General features: G+C 42.9%; 1 protein-coding gene and 1 long non-coding RNA gene across 3 annotated transcripts in view; one reads left to right on the top strand and one right to left on the bottom strand.

Annotated features, from left to right (window-relative positions):
• The window catches only part of LOC121278200, a 114,864-nt gene that overhangs the window by 27,226 nt on the left and 66,853 nt on the right, over positions 1–20,785 (bottom strand). The gene's annotated exons all lie outside the window — the stretch shown is intronic.
• The window catches only part of ifngr1l (interferon gamma receptor 1-like), a 106,837-nt gene continuing 97,553 nt past the window's right edge, over positions 11,502–20,785 (top strand). Inside the window, exon 1 of the mRNA XM_041188378.1 lies at positions 11,502–11,553. The gene's annotated coding sequence lies outside the window, so the exon portion shown is untranslated. The remainder of the gene's footprint in view (positions 11,554–20,785) is intronic.

Here is a 20,785-nt window from a genome sequence, read left to right as displayed (position 1 = left end):
TTATCAAGACCCTTCAGAATTTTATAAGTTTCAATGAGATCAATTCTCTTTCTTCTGAACTCCAAAGAGTATGGCCTGCTGCATTGTTCAATGCAAACTGGAGGAACAGCACCTCATCTTCTGACTAGGCACTTTACAGTCTTCAGGACTGAATATTGAGTTCAACAATTTTAGATCATGAACTCTCTCCTCCATCCCCATCCCCTTTCTGATCCCCCCCTTTTTTTTTCTCGCCGACCCGAAGATTCTGCCCATGGGTTTGCTCATTTAAGACAGATGTGAAGAAATTTTTTCTCCCTGGGAATCGTGAGTCTTTGGAACTCTCTTCCTCAAAAGGCGATGGAAGCAGAGTCTTTGAATATTTTTAAGGCAGAGCGAGGTAGATTATTGACTAACAAGCGGGTGAAAGGTTATTGGGGGTAGGCAGGAATGTGGGGTTGTGGTTACATTCAGATCAACCATGATCTTACTGAATGGTGGAGCAGGCTTGAGGGGCTAATTCATATGTTCATGTGTAAAAAAATATTCTGCTTTTCCATTCTTCCGACCAAAGTGAATAACTTCACACTTCCACACATTATACTCCATCTGCCACCTTGTTGTCCACTCACCTAACCTGTTTATATCTTTTTGCAGCCTCCTTGTGTCCTCCCCATAGCTTACATTCCCATCTAGCTTTGTACTATCAGCAAATTTAGATATATTATTCACGGTCTCGTCGTCTAAGCCATTAATATAGTGTTATAATCCCCAGCTGAGGTTACCACTGGACAAGCCTGATCCCAGAGTAGAATCCAGCTTGATAGATCCTAATTTATATTTGTTTGTTTGGCTAAGTGGGGAGGGTGGAGAGGGGCTACTGAACAGAGTCACCCGAGTCAGCTAATGAACTTTTAACAAAAGCATAATACATTTATTAAACAAGAAAAGATGAACTATATTACAATACTCCTTCACCTACAACTATACCTTTACAGATATATACAGATTTGTAAGGGTAACATAAGTTACACAAGCTATCTTGTACTTTAATGTTCACTTTAAGTACAGTCCATGTAAACCAATTGGTGACATGGAGTCAGGCACATCACACTCTGAAACCAAGTTCAGCCATCTCAACCAGATGCTATGGATCTCTCCTCAACTCCCCCAGACACTTGTCACACCATGAGCCAACCAGTCTCATTGAACTCTCCTTTTCACATGAAGGTTTCCAATTACCACTTTCCAAGAACTCATCTTGGAATCTTCTCCCAAACCCACACTTTCTCTCAGACAACTTCCGCAAGGGTGCACCTCCAGGGTTTTGAATTCTCCTTCTGATGTTCCTCTCCCCTGGGTCACCACATGCATTCAAGCTTTCTTCCATGCACTGTCTCTCACCAACTCAGCTGCCAACAGTACAGCACTGCTTCACATGTCCATAGCAAAGAGTTATAGACCTTCAGTTGTCTCTTTGGATCTTCTGACTTCTCACAAGCCTTTCTATCGCTTTGACTCTCCTTCCGGCAGCTTGGAGCCTTTTTCTGCCCCTCACTCTTAATCTCAGCCATCCATTGAATGAGAAAAGTGATAGATCTGATATACCAGAGGCACATTGGAAAGACTTAAAAAAAAATTTTTCATGGGATGTAGCTGTTGCTAGCAAGGCCAGCATTTGTTTCTCATCCCCAATTGTCCTTGAACTGAGTAGTTTTCTAGGCCATTTAAGAGTCAACCACATTTCTGTACACCTGGAGTCACATGTAGCCCATTTCTGAACAGCATTAACCTAAGTCACTGCATTACTAGTCTAATGCCATTACCACTACACAACTGTCTCCCCAACTGTAAGACTGTACAATGTAGTATAATGATGTTAGGCATAGCAAGGATTAATGAGGGACTGGAGAATAGTACCACCCACAGTGTGATGTAAAGGGTCACATGACAATGAACCTGGGTCAGTCTAAGAGTGTGCAGAGAAGTAAGCATGGAGTTAACTCTTAATTTGAGCTATTTTTTGTACATTTGCAAATATTTAATTTTACCAATAAACACTTCTGTTCAGCCTTATAAACCTCGGAAACTATTAGTGAGACCAACTGAACAAACCCTCACAACATGGTGGCAGCTCATGGCAAATCCAGAACTGGAGAAGCTGGTGAAGGATCTGGGAGTCTGAAAAATTAAAGGAATAACATCCCTGGCCTGACTGAAGTTCATCTAAACTAAAGGCACAACTGGGGATAACCTACAAAGAAGCTCCATTACAGACATGGAGGCTAAAGGGCAGATGAAAAATCCACTGTGCAGCTAAAGGACTCCACTAGAGCACCTGGAGGTCCATTGTGATTCCCCAACAATTGCAGAATCTGAGGACTTAGTAAGGGTGAGCAAAAATTTAGTTATAAGACTGAACTAGACTTGAAAGGTCTTCAGGCTATGAATTATTAATCAGTCAGAGCAGACAGTTTCACTGATCACCAAAGCCAGCACGGGTTCAGAGAGGGCGCCGAACCACCAGGTGGCCAAACTCCATTAAAAAAAAGGGAAGTTTTAAAAACTCAGCCAAAGTCAGGAATTGCATATTAATTACCCCAATACATTCAGAAAGTGTCCTAATGGGGTACAAATCTTCAAAGATTTGCTGTAAGAAATCGATCCCTTTGAGGTCAGGTTCATGAGTGCAACTGGAGCCCACCAAAACCCGATAAACACAGGAAGAAGCATTAAAGGAAGGGTTACTGTGGTGCCATCTTTAAAATCGAAACAACATTTAAAACTGTACTCCCCAAGCTGAAAAGCAACCATGGATAATAATTTGGGCTGATACAAGGGACAGACCAGGTGCAGAATTGGGGGCTTTAGTGAAAAAGATTTTCAAGATACATGACAGTTTAAGGATTAGATAAGAAGACAGAGGCTGAACAAGTGAATACTCTACTGTGCACAGTAGGTCCAATAGTCAATGACATCATGGCAAGGCAAGAAATAAATGAATCTCCAGGTAAATTTGAAGATGTTCTGAAATATTTCAACACCTATTTTAACTAACAATGTCTTTTTGGCTTGGCAGCAGCATCCTGTTAATGGAAAAAAACACTCGTGTTACTACTGCACAGTAACAGTATGCAATAGCTAGCTTCACTTGTTTCCCAAATTTTGAGACACCTTACTACTCCAGGTAGGTAGACTGGGCACTTTTCAGGACTGAAAGTGGTGACCTTAGACCAATTCATGAGTTTGTGTGATGCACAGCAAACAATGATCTGAACAGCACAGCCATTATCCCGCAGGATTATTTTATTTCATTTTAATAAAATTTTAGAGTGAGCAAATTTCAACAAGTGAGTCAAAGAACCTAGAGAACCCATTGACTCTTTCATATATGAATTGTACAGATTGCCTGAAGGCTGTGACCATGACAACCTTAGGTGAGAGTTCATACGACACTGAATAATGGCTGATGATGCCCTTTCAGACATACTACAGGCAAAAGAAGATCTGACTCTAGAAAAGGCCATCCAAATAGTCAGTCAGTTTGAGATTTGCCAACAGCACTGGCCCATTTCACATGGCGAGGTTAAGCCATAGTATGGAGCTATCCCAACTGCCCAATTTATAAAGCAACAAAAGAATGGGGAGCCTCTAGGCCAAGGGAGTCAATACCCAAACAGACACAAGATGGTGGGAGAACATGTCAGCGCTGTGCAACCAAAAAACCTCACAGGTGAGAGGAATGTCCAGAAATCTCTGAGCAGTGTTTCAACTGCAACTGGCTGGGACAGTTTGGAAAACTGTGCAAGTCTAAGACATCAAAAGGTGTGGAGGATCCCAAACTAGTTCTCAAGATTGAGGTACCGCACCAGGAAGAAGTCCAATTGTGTTTCTTGGGTGAGATCAAGGATACCAGATTTGCCTTTTGGAATGCTAACATTTCCGTAAACACCAACCTCACTAAATTCTAATTACACACTGAAGCCAGTACGATGGTCCTCTCGGATAAGGAACAGCAGCTAAAATTCTCTGGCTATGAATGGCAGACAGACCACTCCAAGGCCCTGGAGGAATCCTACTTCCAGTCATAAGCCTGATTCTAGAACCGCTCCAGTATGGCAACAAGAAAATATTTCAGATCTTGTACGTCATCTGAAACCAATTCTTTTCTCTCTTAAGCAGGGATCCCTGTGTTGTCCTTAACATCCTCAAAACAGCAGAATATGTCACAACAATCTCTGTTGTCAACCACATGGAACTGCAAGTTCCCAAGAGGTCCACCAGTGAAGAGACTCTCGACTGGGACTTTGGCTCTGAATTGCCGTAAATCTTTGCAGCGACAGTTTATCCAGCTTCCTTGTAGGCAGCAGAAGCTCCTCTTTGGTCAGACCAGCTAAATCTTCAGGTAAATCCGACCATACTTCGGGCAGAAGACACAAACAAGAATGACCAACAACAGAACGATAAGCCCCAACCCCATGCTGTTACATAACTTGTCTGTGGCTTCCTTGATTAGCATATTAGTGAATAGGCTAGCAATATCCAATGAGCAACTGGACATGGCATTGCTATCGGTATGCAAGTGCTGTACTGTCTTCACAAAGTGAAGGAATCCTTCACCACGTATGTGGGAAAACTTACTCAGAACTGGTTGTAGCAACTCACTCAACTATTTGGCTCATTCATGTTGTGCAGAACCTATCAAAGCAATCCTGCAGGATAATGGCTACACTGATCAGATCATTGTTTTCTGTTTATCACACAAACTCATGAATTGGCCTAAGGCCACCACTTTCAGTCCTGAAAAGTGCCCAACCTGCCTGCCTGGAATGGTAAGGTGTTTCAAAATTTGAGAAATAGGTGAAGCTAGCTATTGCGTGCTGTTGCTATGCAGTAGCAACACGAATGGTATTCTCCACTAACAGGATGCTGCCAACAAGCCAAAAAGACATTCTGACAAACCACATAATTGAGTAATGTGGGATATGAATTTCAGTGCTGGTGTGATGCCAGATATGTAGGCTGTATGTCCCAGCAACTGCTGGATCATATTAAATAGCATGCCCCTTCAGCTATTTGCAACAGGCAAAGTACTGACTGTATTCAACCAGCCCATGCTTGCAAAACTCAGAACATAGTGTGCAACATTAGATGTGATTCTGCAATTGGACAACACTTTCTAAACAATCCTCATTATGCTAATAATTACACTCACAACCAATTTAAGATTACCAGTGGGCTCACAGTGTGGCTCGCATACACATGCTAGAAGCCACATATACTCGCACACACAATCACAGAATGGTTACAGCACAGAATGAGGCCATTCAGCCCATTGTGTCTGCACCGGCTCTCCGAATGAACATTGTGAATTGGTGCCATTCTCCTGTCTTTTCCCCATACCCTTGCACACTGTTTCTATTCAAATTATCATCTAATGCCTTTTTGAATGCCTGGATTGAATGTGCCTCCATCACACTTCCAGACAATGCATTTCAGGCTCGAACCACTTGCTGTGTGAAAAAGTTTTTTCTCACATTGCTTGATCCTTTTACGAGCGGGAACAGTCTCTCCCTATTTACTCTGTCCATCCCCTTCATGATTTTGAACGCCTCTATTAAATCTCCTCTTAGCCTGCTCCTCTCCAAGGAGAACAGTCCCAACCTCTCCAATCTCTCTTCATAACTGAAGTTTCTCATCCCTGGTACCATTTTGTAAATCTATTCTGCAATCTCTCCAATGCATTCACAGCCTTCCTATAGTGAGGCACCCAGAACTGTGCATAATACTCCAGCTGAGGTCAACTGGTGTTTTATATAAGCTCAGGATAATCTCCATGCTCTTGTACTCTATGGCCCTATTAATAAAGCCCAGGACACAGGGCCCTGTCCTTTGCAAACTGGAAGAACATGTCCATGTATTGTGTCTTTTTTTAACTAAACAAAAGCTTGTGGGAAAGCCATTCCCAGTTTCATTCCCCATGGCAAAGCCTTGACCAATCACAGTTGACCTGCCTGGTTTGAAGTTAAACAAAAGCTTGGCCGTTAACTGTTCCCTGGTGCATTCTCCATGGCAATGCTTCTACCAATCAGAGTACACTTGCCAATCAATCAACACCCTCTTCTTTGGAAGTATAATTCTTTGTTCCCTTTGAGATTTGGTATTCTTGTGAATCTGTCCTGATGAGTGCAAGGTGAAAAGCTCCAACAGCATATCTCTTCTTCTCACTACACTCAAGTTCTGTACCAGCAAGCAACTGTAATCAAAAAGGCTCATGGAATGGTGCCCTTCATATCTAGACATCTAGAACACAAGGGGGTAGAACTTATAAAAACAGAAACTGCTGGAAACACCCAGGAGGTCTGGAAGCATCTGTGGAGAGAAAAACAGAATTAAATTTACATGTCAGAAATCTTCACATTTCTCCACAGGTGCTGTCAGACCTACTAAGTATTTTCAGTGTTTTCCATTTTTATTTCAGATTTCCAGCAACTGTAATTTTGCTTTTGCATTATTGGGTAGAAGCCCTGCTTCAGCCTTACAAGACCCCAATTGGATAACACTTGAGCTACTGTCAGCAGTTCTCAGCATCACACCTTAGGAAGGATATATTGGCCTTGGAGAGGGTGCAGTATAAGTTACCTGGATTCCAAGGATTAAATTCCAAGGTGAATTATACAAACCATGGTTGTATTTATTGGAATTTAGCTGGTTAAGAGATGATTTGATCAAAGTTTTCAAGGTATTAAGGGGAACAGTTAGCATGGATAGAGGGAACTATTTCCACAAGTGAAAGAGTCTGAGACTCGGTGGCATTATCTAAATATTAGAGCGTGAATTCTGTGAGTGAAATTAGGAAACATAGCTACTCACAAAGCATGGTGGAAATTTGGAATTCTCTTCTGCAAGCAGCTATTGATGCTGGATCAATTGTTAATTTTAAACCTGAGATTGATATATTTTTGTTCACCTCAAGTATTAAGGAATTGGGGCACTTAAGGCAGGTATATGGGTTTAGGATACAGATTAGCCATGATCTCACTGAACGGTAGAACAGGCTTGAGGGGCGAAATGACCTGCTGCTGTTCCTATGTTACTATATTCATGTTTATATCTGCCAGTAGGAAGATCCTGGCACTATCACCAATTTGCCTCCAACTGGGCCCTTAATCGGCCTTCTTGGCTATCTGCCTCAGGCTGGCTGCCAGTAGCCACTGCCACGTTGCCCCCATCTCTGGCAAGATTGCTCAGAAGCAGAAATGTGTCAGGGAGCTGTCCTAATACTCTCTTTTCCAATTTCACTCCCAGTCCCACCTCCAGACCCACCACCACAGTGCTGGAAAATTCCACCTACTGAGTGCAAAAAAAAAATGAAAATTATTCTCTTTCTAGGTACAGAAATTCCTTACCTGTTTTAGCTGACCACATTGTATCCCTACTGCTTCAAATTTAAATGTCTTATGCTCTGGTTTGCCACATATTTCTCTACCTCTGTAACCTCCTTCAGCACTGCAGCTCCTCATCCTCACCCTTACAAACTCGCCTTTCCTCTGAATCTAGTCTCTTCTGGATCCCGTCTCTCTTCACCTCACCACTGGCAGCTACATCTTTACGCAGACAGAACATATTCCTTCCCTGAACTTCATACCTTTCCAACTCACTACCTCCCTCTCCTATAAGATTCTCTTTGAAACCCACTTCTTTGACCAACCTATTTGACCAACCTCATCTCCTACTTTGGTTTAGCACCTTTTTTTTCCTTTATGCTTCTGTAATGTGCCTTGGATTAGCTTACAATTTCGAAGATGTTATATAAAAGCAAGTCATTGTAATATACGACTCAAGACAATCAGCTGCCAAATGATGCTCCATGTGACATGTATATGTCTGACCCGGTGAACCCCTCAGCCAACGCAGCTGGATCCTGCTCTGACCAAGTGGCAATAAATTACAACAATAAAAAAAAATGTTGATTGCTGGCTGCACAGCAGTTTCATAGAGTACAATCAGGTAGTGGTTATGGTGCTTTTGGGAGAGTGAAACATAGGTGGTGGGTTAGCAATTATACATATTCCTCCATTCAAATGAAGTCAGCAGAAAGGACACAGGTGGAATATATAACAGGTGGGTGACCTGATTCCACTCATTGTGCGCCCTCTGTTGAAGTTGAATTGAGTGATAAATCCTGTAATTAATGACTGTTTCTGGCAGCAAGAAAAATCACTATGAAAGCTGGCAGGTTGTTGAAAAAGCCCAACTGGTTTACAAATGTGCATCAAGGAAAGGAACCTGTAGTCTCTACCAGGTCCAACACATATACCACTCACATGCTATGTGGTTGAGTCATGATTCTTTCTGTTTTGCCTGTGTAACAGCAGTCATTACACTTTCCACACATTCTATACATTGTATGTAAAATGTTTTGAAACATTTTCACAACCTGACCAGATGTTATATAAAAGCAACTTCCTCTTTTCCTTTGAACTTGCAATTCCAGTTATTGTCAGCAGATGGCACTGATAACACAAACTTATTTACATTCCTGAATTATTATTTTCTAGTTTCACTTTCACGTAATGGAATTTTATACTAGGAAATTTTTAAATGAGTCTTTAAACAAAACTCATTATTTTCTTAGTTACTTCTTAATGATGGAGCTGTGAGTCCCAATACCTCCAATCCTTGATATACTTGACACCTCTTCACCTGATTTTATGTATGTTTTCAGATTATAGGGAAAGGCAGGCAGCTGGACATACATCTCTTATTTATGGTCTTCACCAAGTAGTAAGGGTATATCGCAGCACTGGATCTCCATTGGATGTGTCTGATATTTTGCACTTCATATTATACGTGTCTTATATGTAAAAGCACCAACTCAGAGACAACAACCACAAGAGATCTGCATGGTCAGTTTGAACACAGCTTATTAGGTATTGCACTGTGCACAGGTGAGCAGGAGAAGATGGAAGTGGAAATGGTAAAAAAAAAGGTAAAGCCAATGTGACCACTGCTGGGGAGACATGGATACTAACCACCAGGACTCAGCCGTTAAAAGAAGAATGCATTCTTATTAAAGAAGAAGCATGAACATTGTCTGAGTTATTGGTAGAAGCTCCTTCCAGCTTCTAACACTTGGAAGATAGGATAAAAGAGTCCAGCTGTGGCATTGTGAGGTACAACTGTAAAGGTTGCAGAATATGCAATCCACTTGGGGGCAAGGACAGCTCAAGGACAGATCTGCAGCACAGTCTCTAATGGTGTAGGGCACTGTGATCATCTTAGTATCTCCCTTGAATGCAACAACTGAAATTATTAAGACCATGGGAAGCAGTGTGACCTCCTCCTCCAATAAATTATCAAATCAGGTATGTTGAATGGAAAGTGCAGCAGGCAGGGACTAACATTGCTGTGGCTCTCGCACAGATCACAAGGCATGTTACTCAGAGGCTTCCGGCAGGGGCTGAAGAGACTGTAGAGGGATGAAGTTTTGGTCACCAGTAATGGAAATACTGTACTTGCCCCACTTCTACAACTTCATTAGATCTCATAGGCAGGCAAATAAAGCTGAAGACACATTATTTGAAATGCCACTTTCTCAAATAGGTTGCTCAAGGGTCAGAAGCCAAGCCAGACAACAACTGTGTTCCTGACAGGGGCCTAACAAACTTCAATGTCCTTTCACATAGTTAATCGTGACTGATCACAGCAGGGGTTCTGCAAGTTTGCGATGAATTTTATCAGGCCTTAAGCAGCTAGACCTAAGAGGGACTCCTAGAGGCTGACACAAAAAGGTTAGTAAATAAAATGTACTTTCTTATGTGTAGAGCAAGGTGGAACAGGAGCGCTCATTGAAACCATTGGGCACCATTCAGCTTCCCCCCATCTCCTTTCTCACACGAACAGGGCATCTGTCAGGGGCTGCATGCACCTACAAACCCAACAGTTGTTTGAGATGTCACCTGTGCCAGTCTGGAATGACCCCAGTGCAAAGAAATTCAAAACCATAGCTGCATTCCCTGCTACAGGGAACACCATTTTTGCTATGCACTGGAACATAAGGTTGCCCTTCAGCATAGCACAAATCCCCTTACCACTTCCCTGGTAAAGCTTTTGAAAAGAATTAAACTGTAGCCAGATTAGGACCAAACCAAACATCTGACGCTTTGACCTCCAAAGAGGTAAGAAACTTCAGGAACTTATTTTGCTTCCTCTTAAATAATGCATGGATTGTTCTGAGTAGCTAGCACCCTTCTGAGGTGAGCACATTCTGCCATAGTTTGGGGATCACCTCAAGCAGAATGGCACCTGGGATTCACTCTAGGGCACCCATCCACTTTATTCAAATTAAGTGACCTTCACTAAATCCACAAACTTTACAAAGTCAATGCCAGAGCTCACAGGAATCAGCACTGTGGTGTTTATGTTGCACCATGGAGTAGTTTTAACATCTAGACCACCCACCACAACAACTAGGGGAAAAGGCATTTAAAAAGTCCAGGGTGTACTTTTACATGTGTTTACGGTTAGCTTTAGTGGAAAATCTACCATCGTCAGGCAGCATAAAAATCCAGACCAATGTTTGGACACTTCTGCATTTTAGAATTTTCGAATTGAAACCACAGACTGCCTGTAGAACTAAATTGACTGCACAAGATCCTCTATGCACAACTGAATTTTTCAGACTTCCTTCCCGCCACAATAGATCCAACCACAAACAGAAGGAAGAATCTTCCTCTTAGGTTTACAGCTAGCAGGCCTTCTTCTGGGAGTCAGCGGTCAGCACCCAGCCAAAAATAAAAAAGCAGGAATGCTTTGCTGACCAGACGGAAAGTCCGTCTATGTTCTGTTCCCAAAACATGTATAAATAAATTTGTTTGAAGCTAACAGGAAATGAGAAAAAAACTTTTTCACACAGTGAGTGGTTAAAGTCTGGAATGCACTGCCTGAGATTGTGGTGGAGGCAAGTTCAAGCTAAGCATTCAAAAGAGGGTTAGACTGTTATCTGAAAAGGAAGCATGTGCAGGATTACAGGTAGAAGACCGGGGAATGGTACTAGGTAATTGCCCATTCAGTGCAGAGACAATAGGATGAATGTCCTCCTTCTGTGCTGTAACCATTCTGTGGTTCTGTGATTTAGGCAGACCAAGATCACAAATATAAATGTATGTGTAATAATTCTAGAGATATATGTAACAAATTCAGTTTCCCTCTCCCAATGGATCAGCGTGAAAATCTATTCAATGGAGTGTTATTAAACTATATCAAGCAGGTAGACCCCAGCTCCAGTCGCTGATCTATTCTGAGTTAGCTTATCTCAGCAGGATTGCTAAAGCTGGTATCAGTGTACTGAGGCTTGAAAAGGAATAATCAGCAAGTGTTCCTGTTGTGTTTGCCTTTCTAAAGACTATTTTTTGTTTTTTACAGGACTAGCACATGGGTTTTATTCATCATGGTTGTTACCCTGCCAATGAAACTCTCAGTTCTTCTAGTGTCTCTGCTGAACAAGACAGATGACCGCATACCATTTTTCTAAACAAATGAAGAACGAAGCCTTCTAAAACGTAACATCTGGTCAGTGTCCTGAAAATGATTGGTAATGATTTTGCCATGGTAGCAATCTTCTCTGGAGCCCACCACCAAGTAGTCAAAGAGGCCCCCTGAATCAGGCAGTAGGCCATTTGAAATAATAATTGGGGTCCTGTGACGTATAGAAGATCCTGCTTACCATTCTTGAAATAACGGGAATTGGCTCTGATCAGGATTAGCTGGAGGCATAGCCAAAGAAGGTCCCAAAAATAAATCCTTCTTCATTCTTACCGGCACCTGGAAAAGCAGAAGTGCTCCTTCGGAATGCACAAATACAGCTTGGGCTGCTGTCACTCAGGACTCTACATCCCAGGGACAACAACCTCCCTCTTATCCACTCTTCTCACAATGTAGCACTAGCTCAGAGCCAATCTCCTGATCCTCAGTGCTTGACCTCCAGGCATACTGGTCTGATGCTGATAAGGCCCAGCTCTCAAAATGGACCAAGCCTTGTTCTGGGAATCCCAGCCCTTAGCCAGAACTTTACTGTGGCCCATTTCCTGATGTTTGCTTAGGGAGAAGATCAATCCCACAAAATTTAAACAATATAATTCTTTGGGCATGAAAATGGTGTGCGATTCTGAATACTGACGGTTACATCAAATACAACTAAAATCAATATTGTTTGCTCTGCATATACAGACTCAAACATTGCTGTTTCCTTCATGAAAGAAGATACATTTCTAGTCAACTGATGAGAATATATTTCAGCAGAACCATTTCAGCTAATCACGTTGTAGATGAATGATTGCCTGAGTGAAAGCTTTTTTTTTTACTAGGGCACTCAATGAGAAGATATTTTCAATTTAATGTTATCACTAGGAGATTGAGGAGAGAGGTTAGGAGATTTTTCCTTATTCAGAGGGTTATTAGATCAAGGAGTGCTCTATCACAGAGATTATTACACTTTCTTAAGCAAAAATTGGATAAATATTTGGAGCCGAGAGACATATAAGGCTATGTGAAGCAGTCAAATTCATTGTGCCAGAGCCAGCATAAATAGATCCAGGTCAAAAAGCCTTGTTCTGTGCTGTATGGAACAATGGATTACTTTTTAAAGGTCTGCATTTGGATCATTGACTGCTCAAGCAGACATGATTTCATTTCCAACATGCATAGCACTCTTTGGCCTTTGCTGGTCAATCATTTATAATGATATGGCTTAGCACATTCATTTATAGGGATAACTTCCACTGGTACCATCTATAACATGAGTAATGGGTGTTGATCCATTTTGAATGTGGCTTTGCCTTGGAATGAGGCAATTTGCAATAAACATTTATCTGGTTTCTATTGACTTGTAGTATAGTTTTTACGTTTATTGAAATAACATTCAGTTAGATCAAGTGCCCTCCTGAGGAAAGGAATTTTCCCAGCCTCTTGGAGATGGGGAGAAGAGGGCTGGGAAAGTGTTGCAAAAACCCACTGGAATGGATCTTCGATGTGGTTCTGCCTCCAAGCGAGTTTCCCAGTGATGGGCTACAAATGGGATTGGCTGGAATCACCATTCAAAAGAGGCAGGCAGGTGACAAAGTAATTAAGGCCTATACTTAGGTCCATTTCTGAGAATGATACAAATTTGCATGTGTTGCATGTGCCATTGCATAAGCCGCCCTCCCCTTTACTTTGGGAGCCCGGCATCTTCGGAGGCAGCCTTCCAACAGAAGGTCAGAGGCTGCTGTAAATATCAGTATCAGGGAGACAGGCTCAAAGGGACCCATTCATGTGCTGGGGTTCCCCCTCCACACTGTAGGCTCTGGGCTTTGTTTTTTAAATACTCCCACTGAATTCCTTCATGCACTGTCTCCATTTTGAGGTGTCCCTAGACCTCCCTCTTCTTCAGCAATGCACACCCCTCCCAGCGGGGCTGCCATCTGGTCGGCCCCTCCAATTGGTCCTCCTCCGTTTGTGTGTCAGCTGCCACCCCTAATTGGCCGGCTCCCATAAGATCAGGCAGGTGGGCAGACCACTGACAGGGCAGAGTCAGGACCCAGAATTGGTCCTGATGCCCATGAATTTTATCGGTGGAATTTCACGGCCCCCATCACGGTGGGAAGTGGAGGGTATGGGGAGGGGCCATAAAATGCAGCAAGTCATTTGAAAGTCGATTAACTTCAATGGGACCGTGAAATCCCGCCGGTGTAAAATTCCACCCTATAGGTCCGGGGAGATTCCAGCCATTAGTTCTAACAATTCATCCAAGTGCATCGGAACGGGGAGAGCAGAACTTTCTTCGATAAGCCTTGCTTTTATTTCATGATCTGCAACAGTGAAATTACATTTGTTGACATGAACATGTGCCATAGGCACCTAGTGGTTTATTTTCACTACGTGGACTATCAAAATATGATTGACTTACATATTATATTTTGTTTAGGAGTGAAATGATCGGCTAGGGCATTCTTAGTCTTTAGGCGGTCTGTGTTATTTACGGAATTAAACAGCTTGTCAAATATATCTTGCAATTATTCTCTCCCATTATGCAAAAGGAAGCTCTCTTTCACACAGTGGGAAATCAAAACCTGTCAGGGCACACTCAAACTCTTTCACCCATTTCCCCTATATTGAAGGACTTTCGCGACCTTAGGACGTTGCAAACCGATTTACAGCTAATTAAGTACTTGTGATTTTTTTTGAAATTTCAAACCCATTCCCTACCTGCAAACTTTTAGTTTTAATGAAAGTATGTCGGGGGCGGGGAGTAGCCTTGTGCCTCCATTTTGACAGCGTTTTCATTTTTAATCCATGGGGGCCAGGTTTCCCAAGGCTTGGAAAGCCTAGCAGATTGATGGAGGTGAGAAGGGTCCTTTCATGAGGTAGATCAATTTAAAGTGCTGCTGGTACGCCAGAAAGAGCAGGAGAGTTTCTTCAAGGTACAACTAGCTATCTAATCACCACATTGCTGTCCGCACCATCTCGGAGGTTCCCCACAATCTCCCGTACCCCTCAATCTTCCAACTCCTTTAATCTCTGACTCCCACGGATCTCTGACACCCCCCTCCTCACCACACCACCACCCCCCCACCACCACCATCTCCAAACCTCCGGGATCACTGACTCCCCCACTCCCTCCCAATCTCTGACTCACTCCTAACCACCTATCCCTGTGGTGGGCTGACCTCCAAATTCACCTCCCCACATTGTTCCCTAATCGTGATCTCCTACTTGTCTGGTATCTGCTCACCGCTTGCTTTCCCTAAATTACAACAAGGGCCGGAATGTTCCAGCCCTTCATGCCGGCAGGATCTCCCAGTCCTGCTGATGTGAACGGAGATGTCAATGGCTTGCCGGCCCTGCCATGGGGGTGAGGGATGGGCTCGAAAATTCCTGCCAATGACCACCCTTCAAAAGTACTTCATAGGCTATATAGTGCTTTTGGACATCCTGAGGTTGTGAAACACACTGGATAAATGCAAGTCCTTCTTTCTCCAAGTACACCGCACCCACTGTAACAGGAAACGGAGTAATGATTAATGGAAAACAAAAACAGAATTACCTGGACAAACTCAGCAGGTCTGGCAGCATCGGCGGAGAAGAAAAAAGTTGACGTTTCGAGTCCTCATGACCCTTCAACACCATCTCGGAGGTTCCCCCCAATCTCTCGTACCCTTCAATCTTCCAACTCCTTTAATCTCTGACTCCCAAGGATCTCTGACACACCTCACCTCCCCCACCATCTCCAAACCTCCAGGAGCATTGACTCCCCCACTCTATCCCAATCTCTGACTCACTCCAAACCACCTTTCCCTGTGGTCGGTTGACCTCCAAAGGGTCATGAGGACTCGAAACGTCAACTTTTTTCTTCTCCGCCGATGCTGCCAGACCTGCTGAGTTTGTCCAAGTAATTCTGTTTTTGTTTTGGATTTCCAGCATCCGCAGTTTTTTGTTTTTATCTAATGATTAATGGATGTTTTTCAGGCTGCAGGATGTTTTGTAGTGGAGTTCCCCAGGGTTTGGCACTGGGACCCTTGCCTTTCCTGGTATATATTTATGATCTAGACTTCGGTGTACAGGGAACAATTTCAAAATTTACAGACAATATATAAAACTTGGAAGCATTGTAAACCTGTGAGGAGGATAGTGTAGAACTTCAAAAGGACATAGACAAGTTGGTGGAATGGGAAGATAGGTGGCCAGATGAAGTTCAATGCGGAGAAATGTGAGGTGATACATGTTGGTAGCAAGAACATGGAGAGACATGGAGAGAAGTGCTTTAACCTACAAGACCACGGACCAGGCGCTGGAAAGTGGGATTAAAATGAGCATCTAGTTTCTTTTTTCTCTTTCTGGCCAGCACAGACACGGTGGGCTGAATGGCCTCTTTCTGCACCATAAACTTTCTATGGTTCTATAATTCTTGTCAATTTGGCTGCCTGTTGGACGGGAAAACCTGCTAAAAAAATTGAAAAGATCTCCGGCAGCTAATATCTGCAGGACGTGCCTCATACTTCCAAGTTTCCCCATCTGGAAATCCTACCGCTCGCAGAAGATTCAGTGGCCAGTGGCTACAGCAGTTTGTTACTAATGCTTGGTGATACATTAAGAACTCTTTGCAGTCCCAGAAGAAGTGGATCTTTGACTGGCAACAGGCCAGCGTGGCTATGATTTATATTGCTGCACACAAAAACATTATTCACACTCAATTGGAAGTTCAGAGAGCTCCAGTGGAAAAATATCTTAAAATAAGCTGTAAGAAGATTTGGGCTGCTTCAAGTTTTTAGAAAAAGATTTTGAAACTAATTCACTTCCTATAGGAGCATTTATCACCCGCAATGAAAAGTGGGGGCTATTACACAATATAGATTCGCGCCTCTACAGTTTAATCCAATGCTAAATCACTTCATGGATTGAGTTGTTAAAACTTCATTAGTCTTCGTTGTACAATGAACCTGGTAAAACCTGTAACTGGTGTGATTTAACAGCTCGCAGGGCCACTTGGAAACATAGCACAGCACCATAGCAACAGCGTACGCTGAAAGCACCACTGAGTTGTAGTTTTCTGACTTGGTGGGTGATCAGCTGACATTTCAGTTTTGTAAAAATGATTACGTGTGTTAGAGGGACAAACATGTTTTAAAAAAAAACCAAAGCAGTGAAGTTTCCCAGCAATGTCAGCGTGTAAACAGTATGACCTGGGCACACCCCCTGGTGGTTTTTCTTTCATAACCAGTGACTTGTGTTTTTACTTAATTTTTGGTCAGCATTCACTTTTGTATGTGCGCCAGACTTCTGATAATGCCAAACACTTGCAGATATCCAACTTGTAACATCACACAGCCTACTTTAATAAGAACTATTTCATATTTAGCAAGAACAGGGAACAGAGTCAGCTTATTTTTTTTAAATGGAACCATTTTTCACCAGGTTATTTTGCTTCACTCTCCAGCTAGGGGAGGGCGGTGGCGTAGTGGTATTGTCACTGGGCTAGTAATTCAGAGACCAGGGTAATGCTCTGGGGATCTAGGCTTGAATCCCAGAAATGGAATTTGAATTCAATAAAAAATCTGGAATTAGAGGTCTAATGATAACCATGAAACCATTGTCAGCTGTTGTAAAAACTCATCTGGTTCACTAATGCCCTTTAGGGATGGAAACCTGCTGTCCTTGCCTGGTCTGGCCTACATGTGACTCCAGATCCATAGCAAAGCAATGTGGTTGACTCTTAAATGCCCTCTGAAATGGCCTTGCAAGTCACTCAGTTCAAGGGCAACAAATGCTGGCCTTGCCAGTGATACCCACATCCCTTCAAAGAATAAGAATAATCTAACTTTCTAGATTTTATTTATCACAGAGCTGTCCTGTCTGATTCATTTGATGTAAGAATTACTCAATTCAACTTAAAAATGTGAACGACTTTGATGCATGTCCCCAATCAAGTACACTGTCTTGAAAATAAGCAGTGTTTAAAAGAGTTTGGGTGTGCCTCACACTTTATGACCTATCATTTCTGGGACATTGTAGGACTGTTTTGGTCTCCTTTTTCACAATATCCATCCTTTTAACCTCCTCTCAGAATATACTCTGTTAAATGGATGAGATGTTAATAATGGAACAAATATTATGTTTCACGATGGAACAATTTATTCAATAAATTAGGCTCGGTACTAGCAGACATCTGCCTTAGTGTTTGTATCCATTAGGTATTTATATTTATGTTGCATCCTGTAATTTCTGAGCTTGTGTTTCTGCTCCGCATTACCGCAGCATAGTGTTTAAAGATTACTCAATCACCAAAAGACAGCAGTAACAGTGAATGTTCCCAGTTCAACTACATGTGCAAAACGTCAGACCCAGGGAAAGAAAATGTATTGAGCAGGTCACTCGGCCCTCATGAGTGGAGCAGTGACACTTACAGCCTTGCAGGCAAAACACAGGCAAGAAATGCCAACCAGCACTGGCAACGACCGTGCACTCAAAGCTTGTACTAGAATCATAGGCCAGAATTTTTCCGTCAGCGAGTTGGGGGTGGGGCCCGCTCGCCGATGCGAAAATGACGCAGGATGATGTCGGGAGGAACCCCTGACATCATCCCGCCCCATTTAAATATTCAGGAAGGCGGGCAGACAGCAAAATTAGCTGTCCGCCTGCCAACCTGTCAATGGCCAGTTAAGGCCATTGACAAGATAATTAACCAATTAAAGGCCCTGCCCGTCCAACCTTAAGGTTGGTGGGCAGGCCAGGAGACCCAGCGGGCTTCTGAAAAAACATGAAACCTCATCCACTGGCAGGATGAGGTTTCATGTCCGTTTTAAAAATCTTTAATAAACTTTATGTCATATTTATTAACTTGTCCCATCTCGTCTGACATTGTCACATGAGGGGGACATGTTAATAATTTTTTTTATTTTTCTATTTTTGAGGTTTTTTAAACTGTCACCAATCTCGCTGAGACAGCACTTAGTCTTAGGGGAGCAGTGCGCTCTTTTGTGCGCATACGCGAAAAAGCAGTTGTGGAATCCCTCCCCCCGCACAGGAAGCGCATAGCGCTTCCCATCGGGGATGCCGCTGGGCGGGCCAACACTCAAAATGGCGGCGGGGCTCGTTTTGGCGGCGGAGTTCGGCTGCCCGCCCGCCGCCGAGCTGGTGGGGCCTGCCCGCCCATCGGGGGCTAAATTCTGCCCATAGAATCATGGAGCAGAATTTTCAGGTCGGCGGGCGCAATTGACAGGTCCAGGAGCAGACGGAGAACAGACCGCCGACTGCAATCAGCCCCCAACTGCATTTTCATGCCAGCTAGCCAATCAACGACCAGCCAGTGTGAAGCGCGTGCTGAAATGCTCAGCGCTGCCGGGTGGGAACGGAAGGAGGGCGGTCACTGACGTAAGCGTGAGCGAGCGCAGAATGAAAGCTCCCTGAAGACAGAGAGCTGCCTCAGGGAGCTGAAGACTTCAAAAGAATTAAATATAGATTTTAAAATCAGAACAAAAATGGCCAACCATCACAGTCACCTGAACATATACATTATAAAAATCCTGTCCATAGATTTCTTTTTTATTTAATAATGGAAACCTCATCCCGCACTTGGATGAGGTTTCATGAAAAATGCAAAGGCCGCCTGGCCATTCGCCCGCCCGCCAACCATGAGGTTGGATGGACCACAAAAAATTGCAGCTTTAATGGGCCTAATTGCCCTTTTCATTGTCAGCGGGCGCGCTTCCCACTTTTGCGCTCGCCTGCCGACCGGAATATTGCGCGAGCACGGGATGACGCCGGGACACTCGCCCAATGTCATCACACGCTATTTTACGCTTGAGCGGGTCGGGCGCGCACCTGCACACCGACCTGAAGATTCTGCCCATGAAAATTTATAGCCCAGAAGGAGGCCATTCAGCTCATCATGTTTGTGCTGGCTCTTTGAAAGAGCTCATGCTTAGTAACCCATGCTCAAATAACTGTCCAACTCCCTTTTAAAATTATTTATGGAATCAGATTCCACCAGCTTTTTAAGCAGAGTATTGCAGATCCCAATAACTAAGTTGAAATATTTCTTCCCATCTCCCTCCCAGATGTTTGCGCAGTGATTTTAAATCTATGACGTCTGGTTCTCTACTCACTCGAAAGGAAATAGTTTTTCTCCATCTATTCCATCAGAACCTCTTTCCATTGTGGGCACCTCCATTAGATCACCTCTTAATCTTCCAAGGATAACAGTCTTTACTTTTCCAACCTCTCCTCGTAACTGAAGTCCTTCACCTTGTGAGAATCCTGGTAAACCTCCTTGGCACCCTTTCCAAGAATTTTTTTACCTTCTCTGAAGTGCCCAGGAATGTCCACAGTACTACAGCTGAGGCTTAACCATTGATTTATAAAGCTTTAGCATGATCTTTTTGCTTTTATATTCTATTCTGCTATTTATAAGAGTAACCAATTATTTTTTAAGCATCTTACAAACTTGCCATGTCACTTCTAATGATTTGTATATATTGGCACCAAGGTCTCTCTGCTCATCTACAGTTTTCAAAACTGTGCCATTAATATACCCTGTCTCTCCACATTAGTCCTCTACAGTGCACCACTTCATACTTCTCCACATTGAACTCCAGCTGCCAGACTTCTATCCATTTCACCATCCTGTCTCACTCATCATGAGGTCTAGAATTGTCCTCACCACTATCTACAATTTTTCCAAGCTAGGTATCTGTAAACTTTATAATGCTGCTTCGGGGCTTCTCACATCCAAGTCTAGATTGTTTATAAAAATTGAAAAGAATAATGGACACAAAACCAAATCTATGGGAACACCACAGGAAACCACCTCCCAATCTGAAAAACACCATCTGCCAACACCCTTTGCTTTCTGTCACGAAGTCAACTTGTATCCACGCCACCACTTTTCCCTTAACTCTATGCCCTTCCGTCTTATTAATAATGTGGCACTTTGTCTAATACTTTCTGAAAGTCCATTTTTACATTTGCTGTACTACCGTGATTAACCTTCTCTATTACTTATCAAGAATTCAATCAAATTAGTCAGACACAATTTGGCTTGAACAACGCCATTCTGGTTTTTTGAAGTTAATCCACACGTTTCCAAATTAAAATTTATTTTGTCTCTGATAATGGTTTCCAATAACTGCTCTCACCAATATTAGGCTGACTGGCCTGTAGTTTCCTGGTTTATTTCCACTTCCACTCCACCCCCCACCTCATTCTTGAATAATGGCATTATTTGGAAACCTCCAATCCTGCAGCAATATCCCTGTATCCAATAAGGGCT

This window comes from Carcharodon carcharias, chromosome 5 (genome assembly GCF_017639515.1).
Source record: "Carcharodon carcharias isolate sCarCar2 chromosome 5, sCarCar2.pri, whole genome shotgun sequence".
Lineage (NCBI taxonomy): Eukaryota > Metazoa > Chordata > Chondrichthyes > Lamniformes > Lamnidae > Carcharodon > Carcharodon carcharias.
The sequence above is the reverse complement of the archived record's forward strand: the minus strand, read 5'-3'. Positions and strand labels throughout refer to the sequence as shown.